The following is a 12,297-nucleotide window of genomic DNA, read 5'->3' on the forward strand; positions in this document are numbered from 1 at the left end:
CTCTTTAATTCATTCTGTCAGTAATTCTTGGAAAACTTTGTTGTCCTCTTGTTGGAGGGTGATGGCTCTGAGTCCCTCCTGACTCCCTTCTCCTAAGTGTATGAACAGGGTAGCCCTGCTGCTTGGTAGAAGTGTGACTGTTATTGGTGAGTGTGAGGATAGCCATAGGTAGTGGGAGCAGGTGTTAGGTGGAGGTCAGTGGGGTGCTAGAGGAGATCCATGGATGTGTTGATTTGGGGTTACTGAGACTTAGGGTCAGAATCAAGGACAGTTACAGGTAGTGAGGTGTGCTCCACCCCAATCTCCAGTACTACTCCTCCTGCACTCTGAGGTGCCATATCCTGTAAGCACTGAGTCCACTTGAATTCCTCGGGTACCGCCTTATGGCAATCCCTGTGCTGGGTGCTGGGCAGCCCAAAGAAGGCAGAAGAATTTGCTCACTGCCCTCAGGGAGTTCATTCCCTAAAGGAAGAGGCAACAGATGCAGAGAGATTCCATGTTGAAGCTGGGCACTGACATCTAGGGGGCACCTGGACAGTCCTGCTTATAGAAGGTAGTACTTGAGTGAAAACATGAAGTCAGAGAATGACTGCTGCTTCCTCCATCCTCACCATTGTTCAGCCTAGTCCCCATATCCCTCTCCCTCAACACAGCTCCCCCAAACTGTTCTAAGACCTGTACACTTGTACTTTGGGGGATGGTGGGAGGGGGCTTTAAATACTTTTGTCCATCTGGGAAGGAAGCTTCTGGTGACCTAGGGAGTCAGATGAGAAGGAGACAAACTACACCTTAGATTGGGCTCCCTCTGGACCTTTGAGGAATAGGGTATGGGATTTAGGAGAAGATATTGATGGGTGTGTTCATCCTTCATTGCCAAAGAAGACCAGAGAAATGATGACATGACTTGCACTTGACTTTGTTTTGAGTGAGGGAGGGCTGTGCAGGTCACCAGCCTCACTTCTCCTCCAGAGCCATCTGAATCCAGCAACCAGATATTCATCAGGATGACTGAAGATGACCCAGGATGAGGCAATTGGGGTTAAGTGACTTGCCCAAGGTCACACAGCTAGTGAGTGTCAAGTATCTGAGGTGAGATTTGAACTCAAGTCCTCCTGACTCCTGCACTGGACACTGCACCACCTAGCTGCCCCTAAGAGAAGATATTGATAAGGTCAGAATGAAAGACCTGGGCCAATGGAATAGCTGAGCTCAGCAATTCCTTAGAACACCCATTACATGTGAATTTGGTGGAAAATCATCTTTGTCAGTCTCTTTATCCTCTATGTGACTCTCATTCTCCTGTCTCTCACATCTCTTTTTTGATCTGTGTATGCCTCTCTCTCTCTCTCTCTCTCTTTCTTTCTCTCTCTCTCTCCCCCTCCCTCCCTCCCTCCCTCCTTCTCTCTCTCTCTCTTTCTCTCTCTCTCTCTCTCTCTCTCTCCCTCCCTCCCTCCCTCCCTCCCTCCCTCCCTCCATTTCTTACCTTTCCTCTCTCATTTCCCATCTCTTTTATCCTCTCTGTCCATTTGAAGCCCTTGGCTTTACTTTTGCTGTTAAATTGGTACATTAAAGAGTTCCTCACTAGCTTAGTTTTGGCCATTAGTCAGTAGATGTAAGATAGCACTAATATATGATACAGCTATCAAGTAACCTTGTGCTAAGGAGAGGACATGGTCGTTATCTCTGAGAAAAGCAGGATGCTGGGCAGGATGAGCTAGTAACCCATAAATCGTCACAAAGGCTTGCACTGTTGAACGCCTTTGCAGAAATTCAGGGAACAGCCCTACTTCTTTCCCCATTCTTCTGAGGTTACAGAACATGTTGTTGTGTTTGTCCTTCATTCTTTAAGACGACCATGATCAAGATGATAACATGACTTGCAGTTTACTTTGATTTGAGGGAGGGAGGCCTGTGCAAGGTCACCAACCTCCTTTTCTTCTCCTGAGCCATCTGGATCCAGTGGCCTGATATTCATCAGGAGAGCTGGAGATAGCCCAAGATTCAGAGCAATGCTGGCCTCTGGAAATCCAGATGAAATGGAAAGAACACAGGGTTGTGTCAGGCACTGAGGGTTCTCTGCTGCCCTAAACAGTAGCTACAGGGCTACCTGAGCAGGTGGCAGGTAGCCCAGAGATTCTGCCCCTCAGCAGCCCCACAGCATCCACCCTGCTGCTGACAATACTGACTCACATGGCTCCCCTCCACTGCACTGGTCCATCACCTTGTCAGTCCCCTCTGCATGGGGCCCAGCAGGTCCAAGGCTGATCACTGTCATCTGGCTGCCCTGCCTCTGGATAGAAAACAAAACTGATCCAAGATGGACCAGGGGAATGAATGAGATCCTCTGTCCAAATCAGTGAAGAAAAATCACAGCAGAGGAAGGTGGATTTTCATCCAGAGTCTCCGATCTGGAACCACCTGTAGCCCTTGTTATGAAAGGGGGAAACCATCATGGGGATTCAGGCTTTGAGGAGACAGAAGGTTCTGTGGGCATTGGGGAGGGTGGAGGCCTGTGGCCCTGACTTCTCAAATTGACTGTGTTCAGGACTAAGTCAAGCTTAGTCTGAAGCCTCCCTGGAGATCTCCATCAGGAACTGTAACTTGTGCCCCTACTTTACAATGGACTTTCCTCACCAAAATTCCATGACATCGTTGGCCCATGATGTCAGGTTCAAGGATGAGACTTTAAAAAAAAAACATTCTTTTGATTTCTTTGTGGATCAAATATTTTGGGTTTTTTTTAACCGAAATAATTTTAAGTCAAACAGGAAGACCCCAAATAACTTCATTTGTCTTTATGATATGTTGTTATAAAAAAAAATCAAGAGAAAGAGGATTTTTACCAAGGGGACTAAAACAAAAGGAAAAGGAAATTCAATTTCCCTTGGGATAGACTTTACCAGCTGCTCCCTAAGATAGCCATGATCTCAACATCAGTGCGATCCTCAGGTTTCTGAATTCCACTCTCTCTTTAAAGGAATTCTGTAGTCCCTGGTGGGGTAGAATGAGAGGGCTTTCTCTTTTCCCCACACTAGGTCTTTCTTCTGTCCTTCCAGAAAGGATAATGGGTTGTGAAGGTTTCCAGGGCAGAGCTGAGTTCAGTCAGGTCATCTGCCCAGAAATTTCTCAGGGAATCCACGTTGAGCTTGGAGTGTGTGACTTTCCAGTGAGGCCCCTGCTATGGTGGGCACTTACTGTCCTGGAGGAGAAAATGGCCCCTCTTAGTCCACCGTGCTGAGTCTGGTTCCAGGTTTTATTTTGTCCTTGTAGTGTGGTAAGCTGAACCCTAGAAATGAATCCTTCCTCCTCTCCTTTTTCTCCTTTTCTCCTCTTCCTCCTTTCCTCCCTCCCTCCCTCCCCCTCTCTCTCTTTCTTTCTCTCTCTCATTACTATCTATAACTGTCTTTCTTTTTTCATAATTCTCTCCCAGGGGAGTAAGGGAAAGGTTACAGATTTAAGCAGGGTCAGGTTCTGACCCTTCGCTTTCTGACCTGGGATAAGGTGAAGATCATCAGGGACTCTAAGCTAGGTTGAGTCCCCCTTAGGAGATTATGGCATGTGAGACCTTAAACTTTTACCTGGTGATTTCTAGAGTGGTCTCTGTTCCGGCTAATGCCACCTACCCATGTCCAGACCCATTAGTTTAAAGGGGCTGTGTGGGGGTGGTCCTCCAACATCCTGTGTTTCTGGATTTTGTTCTCTTGAATTCATTCTTTCAGGAATTTGAGAAAGGCTTTGTGCTTTTCCCAGGGTATGAAGGTGGGACAGGGGCAGTGGGGGGCATTCAGAGGGGACTCTGGCCCTCATCTCCCACCCATGAGTAGCACCAGAATAGATTAGACACCTGGTGAGAGTGAAAATGGCTTCTACAGGAGGTATGGTTCAGGTGTAGGCAGGAGACAGTGGAAGCAAGGTATTTGGGGTAGTGGGGATTCTGAATGTGTCCTATGCTGTGGGGGGAAGGAGGGAACATAGGCTAGGTCAGGCAGAATGGCCAAGGAGTAGTGGAGGTGGATTCAGGAAGTACAAAGGAAGCCAGAATATACCTTGCCCAGACATCTACGCTCTCCTCCTGATTGCCCCAAGCCTGTGTACAAGGTATCCTTGACTTTGAGCTACCATCTCCTGCAAGTACTAAGACCACAGGCATGTAGTGGGCACTCATGCAGTGCCCATTTCTATATTAAATGTTTGGGAGCTGAGGTAGAGGGGAAAGACTAAGTATACTAAGGGTATCCCAATCACCTGTAAATGTCTGTGTGTGTACCTGATATGCCTCTAAAGATGTCAGCATGAGGAGGAAGGCCATCTCAGGCAACATGAAAGCACTCACCTCCAGGGGCCCACAGGCATTCTGTTTCAGGAAGGTAGTAACTGAGGGGAAGCATGAAGTTAGAGAAAGACAGGGCAGCTTCCTTCCCATCATGTAGCCCAGCCCAATCATCTACCCATCCCCTGCCTACAGGGCCCAGCTAGTAATGGCAATATGTGGGCTTGGGGAGTGGGAGTGGACATTGGCATGGGGAGGGTGGTGTGTGAGTGCTTTCTGAATCAGAGAAATGAACATAAATTTTCTGGGAGAGGAGAAAAAAATTCTGATTTTGAGGGTAAATCCCTCACTCTGAAATGCTCCATGGACCTTGGAGTCTGTAAAAGGTGAGTGGCGTTTGGGGAGAGAAAGGGGATGATCCTGGTCTTGAGATGGTCTTTCCTTAGCAGTTTCCTGAAGAAAACAATTCATTTCAGAAAGTAAGTCCCAAGAGAAGCTTTGGGCTTTGGCTTTCCAGGATGAATTGAGGTCTCGGTGAAACCTGACTGGGACCTCTCTGTTCCAGTTGAGATGGGATGGGATTGTCTTCTGGTTGTCACCAAAGATATAGGGGACCAAACAGGTTTGGAGCAGGTGGGTAATAACAGAAGGCATCCTAATGTCACCCCAGTATAGACATTGTTGGACTTTTGTTTGATGAATAGACTGAGGGTATAGAATCAAGGTAATCCCAGCCAATTGTACCCCCACCAAGAACATTAACTGCAATGGCACTGGTAGGCATTGTAGAGGGGAGAGGGAATGGGGAGGGTTGGCTGGGCTGGGTTGAATGCTGAAGGTACAGAGTTACCCCCTGACTTCACAGTTCTCCTAAGGTACCACCTTCCCAAGGCACGATGACAGTTCAGGTGCCCCCACAGGTTTGTGCCTTCTTCTTCCCCCGAGGTTCACTTCTCAAGTCTTGTTATTTAGATCAACCTTGCACCCAGGTATTTATACTTTATGGCCCCTTCCTTTCCCCCATTAGTTGGTGAACCCCTTTAGGGTAGGGACCAAGCTTTTCTGGTTTTCCTGGCTTCCTTAATGCCTAGCACAGGATTAGCACATCCTGGGAACCCAGTACAACCTGGTGGGCTCAGTGCTTGCAGGACTTTGAGCCTCATGTTGAAAGATGGGGAGTACCAGGGATTATGGCAGCAGGGGGGAGGAGTGGGAAATAACTGATTGGGGAGAGGCAGATATGTATTCCTGCTTCCCACTCCTACCTCTAGTCCTACCTTTACTTGACCATTCTGGTCCCCTGTCCCTAAGAGTCCCCACCCCAATAACAACTGCCCAATGGGCCTTTTCCAGCACACTGAGGTTGGCCAAAACAAGCCAAGACTCTGTGTGCCCCCTTCAGTCTGAATCCTCCACACCCTTGTCCCCTCTCAACCCCTTCCTGCCACCTAACTCCTGGGCTGCCTCTTCCAAATCCTGCAGTATGGGTTCAATTTCTAGTAGGACCAAGGGGCTTATCTGCACATGCACAGTGGGGGCAAGAAAGGATTCCTTCCCATGGCTTCCCACCCCAGAGAACAGAGCCCTTCCCCACTTCCTGACAGAAAGAGTTCAAGAGGAGAAAATGATACAGAAATAAACTGATACAGAAGGGGCACCTCCAATCCCTGTCCCTGTCAGACTAAGTGTTGGGTCCTGAAAAATGCCTGTACATAGTGAAGAGGTCTCATTAGTCCAGAAATCACCAGGTGGAAGTTCAAAGTCCTCCATTTCATAGCCGTGGCTGAGGGGCCCTACGTGCCTACCAGCTCTCCTGGATGCTACCTCACCAACTGCAGAAACTGCTACAATCTTAGCCCTTCCATACTCTCCTCTTAGAGACTGGATTACAAATTCAAAAAAGGATCCCTGGGCCCAGTCTGCCTGGGCAGAGGGTGTGGATGGAGAAACACAGGCCAGGCTCAAGACAGAACAGCAGGGGAATGATGGGGGCAGATGACCTAACTGGCTTCAACACAACCTTGAGAGCCTCAGGACACCTTGCTTTCTGAAAGACTGATAAAAACTCAGAGTTGGGTCAAAAAAAACCACCTCATTGCATCCCCCACCCACAACATCCCACACAATGCACACACTAGCACCAAAACACCACAAACACTTAACTACTAGAGGAAGACAGTTCCTGGGCGATGACCATGTCTCCAGATCCTGGGTATATTAGGAAAACTCTGGTAAAATATATCCCAAATTAATTCTATTTTCTTTCCTGTGTTTTCCTAAAAAGCCCTTTCTCCTGAAATTTCCATATGTCTTCATCAAATGTAGACAGATAAAATGTCTCTGATTCTTCCTGCTTAGGGTTAAAAAGTAACTGACAGAAAAAAAATGAATCTATTATTTAACCAAGCAAAAATCAAAGGGGCACTTTTGTAAGGATTATTAAAGCACTTCATCCTTCAGCCTGGCCTCACAACTCAGTGATATCAAGTGCATTTACCTAGATCCCACCGATAGCTGGACAGGGGGCAGGTCACAAGGACTGAGGGAGATCTGGAGAGGAGGTCCTGTAGGGATGGCTTCCTCATTGGTACTGATGCCTCCAGGATGATCCAGATCACATGACTTGAATGAAACTCAAGCTCTCTCTGGTTGATATAGACCAGGGTCCTACTACCCTCTTTGAGACATGTTCCCCATTTCATAAAAGTGGCAAGAGAAGTGGAGGAAGGCCACAGAACCAGAAGTACTTACTGAGGGCTTTCTCTTGGGGATGGGTACCCATTAGACCCTGGCAAAATGACTCTCCTTCAAGGTTTCCTGGAAGGGCCAAAGAATGGTCCCATCCAAGAGAGTGGACAAACAAAAATTCCATTACAGGAGGCCTGAAGGGAACAGGTGCTGATCTGACATCTGACAGCTGTAGGGAGAGGGTGAAGCTCAGGAAATTCCTGCTGCTGGTGATGCAGCGCTGTTGGGGGATCAGGCCAGGTGTCACCAGGCTCCCCCTGATAACAAAGACTCCCATCATTCTGAGCCTGAGCATCCTTACCTGCTGGAGGGCCAGGTCCCATCTCTCACCACAGTCAGCCAGGGACCCTGAGCACTAGAGCCTTAGAAGTCACCAGAGGTCCACCAGGTGTCATTGTTGTACACTGCCGCCAGTCATCAAGAGGGGGGTGGGAATCATTGCTTAAGGGTGGTGCGGGTCACCTTCTTCACCTAAAGCATGCACAACTACAGACCAAATGATCTACCCTCCTAACCAGCTCTTTTTCCTCCTGTCCCAGAAAGTTTAGTGCTCATTTCTCAGAGGCAGAAGGTCATCCCAGCCCCCACCCCACCTCCCAAGAACCTTAACTGCAATGACACTGGTAGGCATTGTAGCAGGGAGGGGGAATGGGGAGGTTTGGCTGGATTGGGATGCATGCTGAAGGTACAGAGTCATTCCCTGACTTTGCGGTTCAGCTCAGGCACCACCCTCCCGAGGGAGGATGACATTCCAGGTGCCCTCACAGGTTAGTGCCTTCTTCTTCCTTCCAGGTAGTTTCTCAAGCCATCTTATTTAGATCAACCTTGCACCCAGGTATTTATACTTTAAACCTCCTCCTTTCCCCCTATTCGTTGGTGAGTCCCTTCAGGGTAGGGACCAAGCTTTTCCAGTTTTCCTAGCTTCCCCAACACCTAACACAGGACTGCCACATCCTGGGAACCCAGGACTTTCTGGTGGTCTCAGTGCTTGCAGGACTTTGAACCTCGGAGTCAAACACTGGCAGAACCTGGGATTGCCACAGCAGGGGTGGGAGGAGTGGGAAATAACTGAGTGGGGAGAGGGAGATGTGTAGACCTGCTTCCCACCCTCATCCCCTTCCCCAATCTCAGCTTTCCTTGGCCAGTGTGGTCCCCCTTCCCTGAGGGTCCCCACCCCAATAACAACTGCCCAGTGGGCCTCCCCCAGCACCTTCAGGCTGACCAGTCCAAAGCAACATTCCGTATGCCCCTGCCTTCTGAATCCTCCACATCCTTATGCCCTCCCCACCCCTCCCTGCCACTTCATTCCTGGGCAGCTTCCTCCAACTCTTGCAGTATGGGTTTGCTCTCTAGGAAGACTGGGGGGCTTATGTCCACGTGCACAGGTGTGGGAGAAGAAGGCTCCCTTCCCACATCTTCCTACCCAGGAGGAGAGAGACTTTCCCCAATTCCTGACAGAAAGAGTTCAAGAGGAGAAAGCAATACAGAAATAAACTGATACAGAAGGGGCACCCCCCATGGCTGTCCCAGTCAGACCAAGTGCTAGGTCCTGGGAAACAGCTGGACTTAGGACAGAGGCAGCACTAGTCCAGAAAACACCAGGCGGAAGTTCAAGGTCCCGCATTTCATAGCCATGGACAGTGGGACCTGCACACCTACCAGCTCTCTGATACTACCCTACCAACTGCAGAGACTGCTTCTACTTAGCCTTTCCCATACTCTCCTTCTAGAGGCTGGATTACAAATTCAAAAAAGGATCCCTGGGCCCAGTGTGCCCCAGTAGGGGGTCTGTATGGGGGGCGGGGAGAGAGAGAGACACCAGAGTGAGGATAGAATCCCAGGGGAGTGATGGGGGCAGATGACCTAACTGGCTTCAACACAACCTTGAGACCCCCAGGACACCTTGCTTTCTGGAAGACTGGAAAAACCAGCTACTTGGGTAAAAAAAAAACAACCAAACACCTCAGTCTATCCCCAACCCACCATACCCCACCCAACAAACACATTAGCACCAAAACTCCACAATCACTTAACAAGTAGAGGAAGACAGTACCTGAGCAATAACCATGATCTCCAGATTCTGGGTATCATAGGAAAACTCTAGTAAAATAAGTCCCTAATTAATTCTATTTTTCCCTTGGTTCCCTAAAAATCCCCTTCTGAAATTTCTGCATGTCATCGTCAAATTTAGACAGATGGAAGTTCTCTGATTCTTCCAGCTTAGGGTTAAAAAGTAACTGACAGAAAAAATGAATCTATTATTTAACCAAATAAAAATCAAACGGCCACTTTTGTAAGGATAATTGAAGTACCTCATCCTTCAGCCTGGCCTCACAACTCAGTGATATCAAGCATCTTTACCTATATGCCATCCATGGCTGGACAAGGGGCAGGTCACAAGGACTGAGGGAGATCTGGAGAGGAGGTCCTGTAGGGATGGCTTCCTCATTGGTACTGATGCCTCCAGGATGCTCCAGATCACATGGCCTCAGTGAAACTCAAGCTCTCTCTGGCTGATATAGACCAGGGCCCTACTCTCCTCTTTGAGGCTTGTTCACCAGTTCAGAGGAGTTGAAACAGGAATGGAGGAAGGCCACAGAACCAGAAGTACTTACTGAGGGCTTTCTCTTGGGGTTGGGTACCTATTGGACCCTGGCAAAGATGACTCTCCTTCAAGGTTTCCTGGAAGGGCCAAAGAATGATCCCATTCAAGAGAGTGAACAAACAAGAATTCCATTACAGGAGGCCTGAAGGGAACAGGTGCTGGTCTAACATCTGACAGCTGCTGGGGAGAGGGGGAGCTCAGGGGATTCCTGCTGCTAGTGATGTAATGCTGTTGGGAGATCAGACCAGGTATCATTAGGCTCCCCTGGTAACAAAGTCTCACATCACTCTGAACCTGGGCATCCCTACCTGTTGGAGGGCCAGGTTCCATCTCTCACCACAGTCAGCCAGGGACCCTGAGCACTAGAGCCTTGGAAATCACAGGAGTTCCACCAGCTTTCCTTGTCATACACGGGCCCCAGGCATCAAGGAGGGGGAAAAATTGCTTAGAGGGGGGCTGTGCGGCTACCTTCTTCCCTTCCAGCATGGACAACTACTGACCAACTGACTTTACCTCATAACCAGCTCTTTTTCCTCCTGTCCCAGAAAGTTTAGTGCTCATTTCTCAGAAGCAGAAGATAATTCCAACCCCCACCCCCCCACCAAGATCATTAATTGCAAAGGCACTGGTAAACATTGTAGTGAGGAGAGGGAATAGGGAGGGTTGACCGGTTTGGGCTGCATGCTGAAAGTACAGAGTCATTCCCTGAATTTATGGTTCTGCTCAGGCACCACCTTCCCAAGTCAGGATGACAATCCAGGTGCCCCCACAGGTTTGTGCCCTCTTCTTCCTCCGAGGTCACTTCTCAAACCATCTTGTTTAGATCAACTTTGCATCCAGGTATTTATACTTTATAACCCCTTCCTTTTCCCCCCATTAGTTGGTGAGCCCCTTTAAACTAGGGACCAAACTTTTATGGTTTTCCTAGCTTCACCAGTGCTTCACACAGGATTTGCACATCCTCGGAACCCAGTACATACTGGTGGTCTCAGTGCTTGCAGAACTTTGAGCCTCATATTCAAAATGGGCAGTACCTGGGATTCTGGCAGGCAGTGGAGGGGGAGGAGTTGGATACAACTGAGTAGGGAGAGGGGGATATGTAGACCTTCTTCCCACCCCCACTCCCCTCCCAGCTTCCCTTGGCCATTCTGGTCACCTATCCCTGAGAGTCCCCAAGCCAATAACTGTGCAGTGAGCCTCCTCCAGCACTTTCAGGCTGACCAATCCAAAACAGGACTCTGTGTGCCCCCTGCCTTCTGAATCCTCCACATCCTTGTCCCTTCCCAACCCCTTCCTGCCATCTCACTCCTGGGTTACCTGCTCCAATTCCTACAGTATGGATTCGCTCTCTAGTAGGACCCAGGGGCTTATCTGCACATGTACACATGGGGCCGAGGAAGGCTCCCTTCCCAAGGGTTCCCACCCAGGAGAACAGAGCCTTTCCCCAATTTCTCACAGAATGAGTTCCAGATACAGAAATAAACTGATACAGAAGGGGCACCTCCTATCCCTGTCCTATTTACACCAAGTGATGGGTCCTGAGAAATGCCTGTACATAGGACAGAGGCCTGATTGGCCCAGAAATCACCAGGTGGAATATGAGGGTCCCGCATTTCATAGCTATGGCCAAGGGCCCTGCATACCTACTAGCTCTCTTTGATGCTACCCTCCCAACTGCAGAGTGTGCTTCATTCTTAGCCCTTTCAGTACTCTCCTTGTAGAGGCTGGATTAAAAAATTTTCATTCTTACCTCACCCCCCACTCCATGCACACACTAGCACCAAAACGCCAGAGATACTTAAAAAGTAGGTGACCTTTATCTCCAGGTCCTAGGGATCACAGGAAACTTCTGGTAAAATATACCCAAAGTTAAGTCTATTTTCTTTCCCTTGTTTCCCTAAAAATCCCCTTCTCCAGGAATTTCTATACATCTTCATCAATCGTACACAGAAGAAAGTTCTCTGATTCTTCTAACTTAGGGTGAAAAAGTAAGTGATAGAAAAAAATGAATCTATTATTTAACCAAACGAAAATCAAAGAGGCACTTTTGTAAAGATAGTTGAAGTGCCTCATCCTTCAGCCGAGTCTCACAAATCAGTAACATCAACTACCTTTAAATAGATCACACTAATGGCTGGGAAGGGGGCAGGTCACAAGCACTGAGGGAGATCTGGAGAGTAGGTTCTATCTAGATGACTTTATCATTCCTCTTTATGCCTCCAGAATGATCCAGATCACATAGCCTGAGTGAAATTCAATCTCTCACTGGCTGATATGGACCAGGGCCCTACTCCCCTATTCGAGGCTTGTTCCCCAGTTTATAAAAGTGGTAACAGGAATGGAGGAAGGCCACAGAACCAGAATTACCTCCTGAGGACTTTCTCTTGGGGATGGATACCTGTGAGACGCTAGCAAAGATGGCTGTCCTTCAAGGTTTCCTGGAAGGGCCAAAGAATGATCCCATCCAAGAGAGTGGACAAATAAGAATTCCTTAACAGGAGGCCTGAAGGGAACACGTGCTGGTCTAAAATCTGGCAGCAGTTGGGGAGAGGGGGAGCTCATGGGATTCCTGCTGCTAGTGATGCAGCGCTGTTGAGGCATCAGGCCAGGGGTCACCAGGCTCCCCTTGGTAACAAACCTCACATCATTCTGAGCCTGAGCATCCCTACATGCT

Source organism: Notamacropus eugenii, chromosome X (assembly GCF_028372415.1).
Source record: "Notamacropus eugenii isolate mMacEug1 chromosome X, mMacEug1.pri_v2, whole genome shotgun sequence".
Taxonomy (NCBI): Eukaryota; Metazoa; Chordata; class Mammalia; order Diprotodontia; family Macropodidae; genus Notamacropus; species Notamacropus eugenii.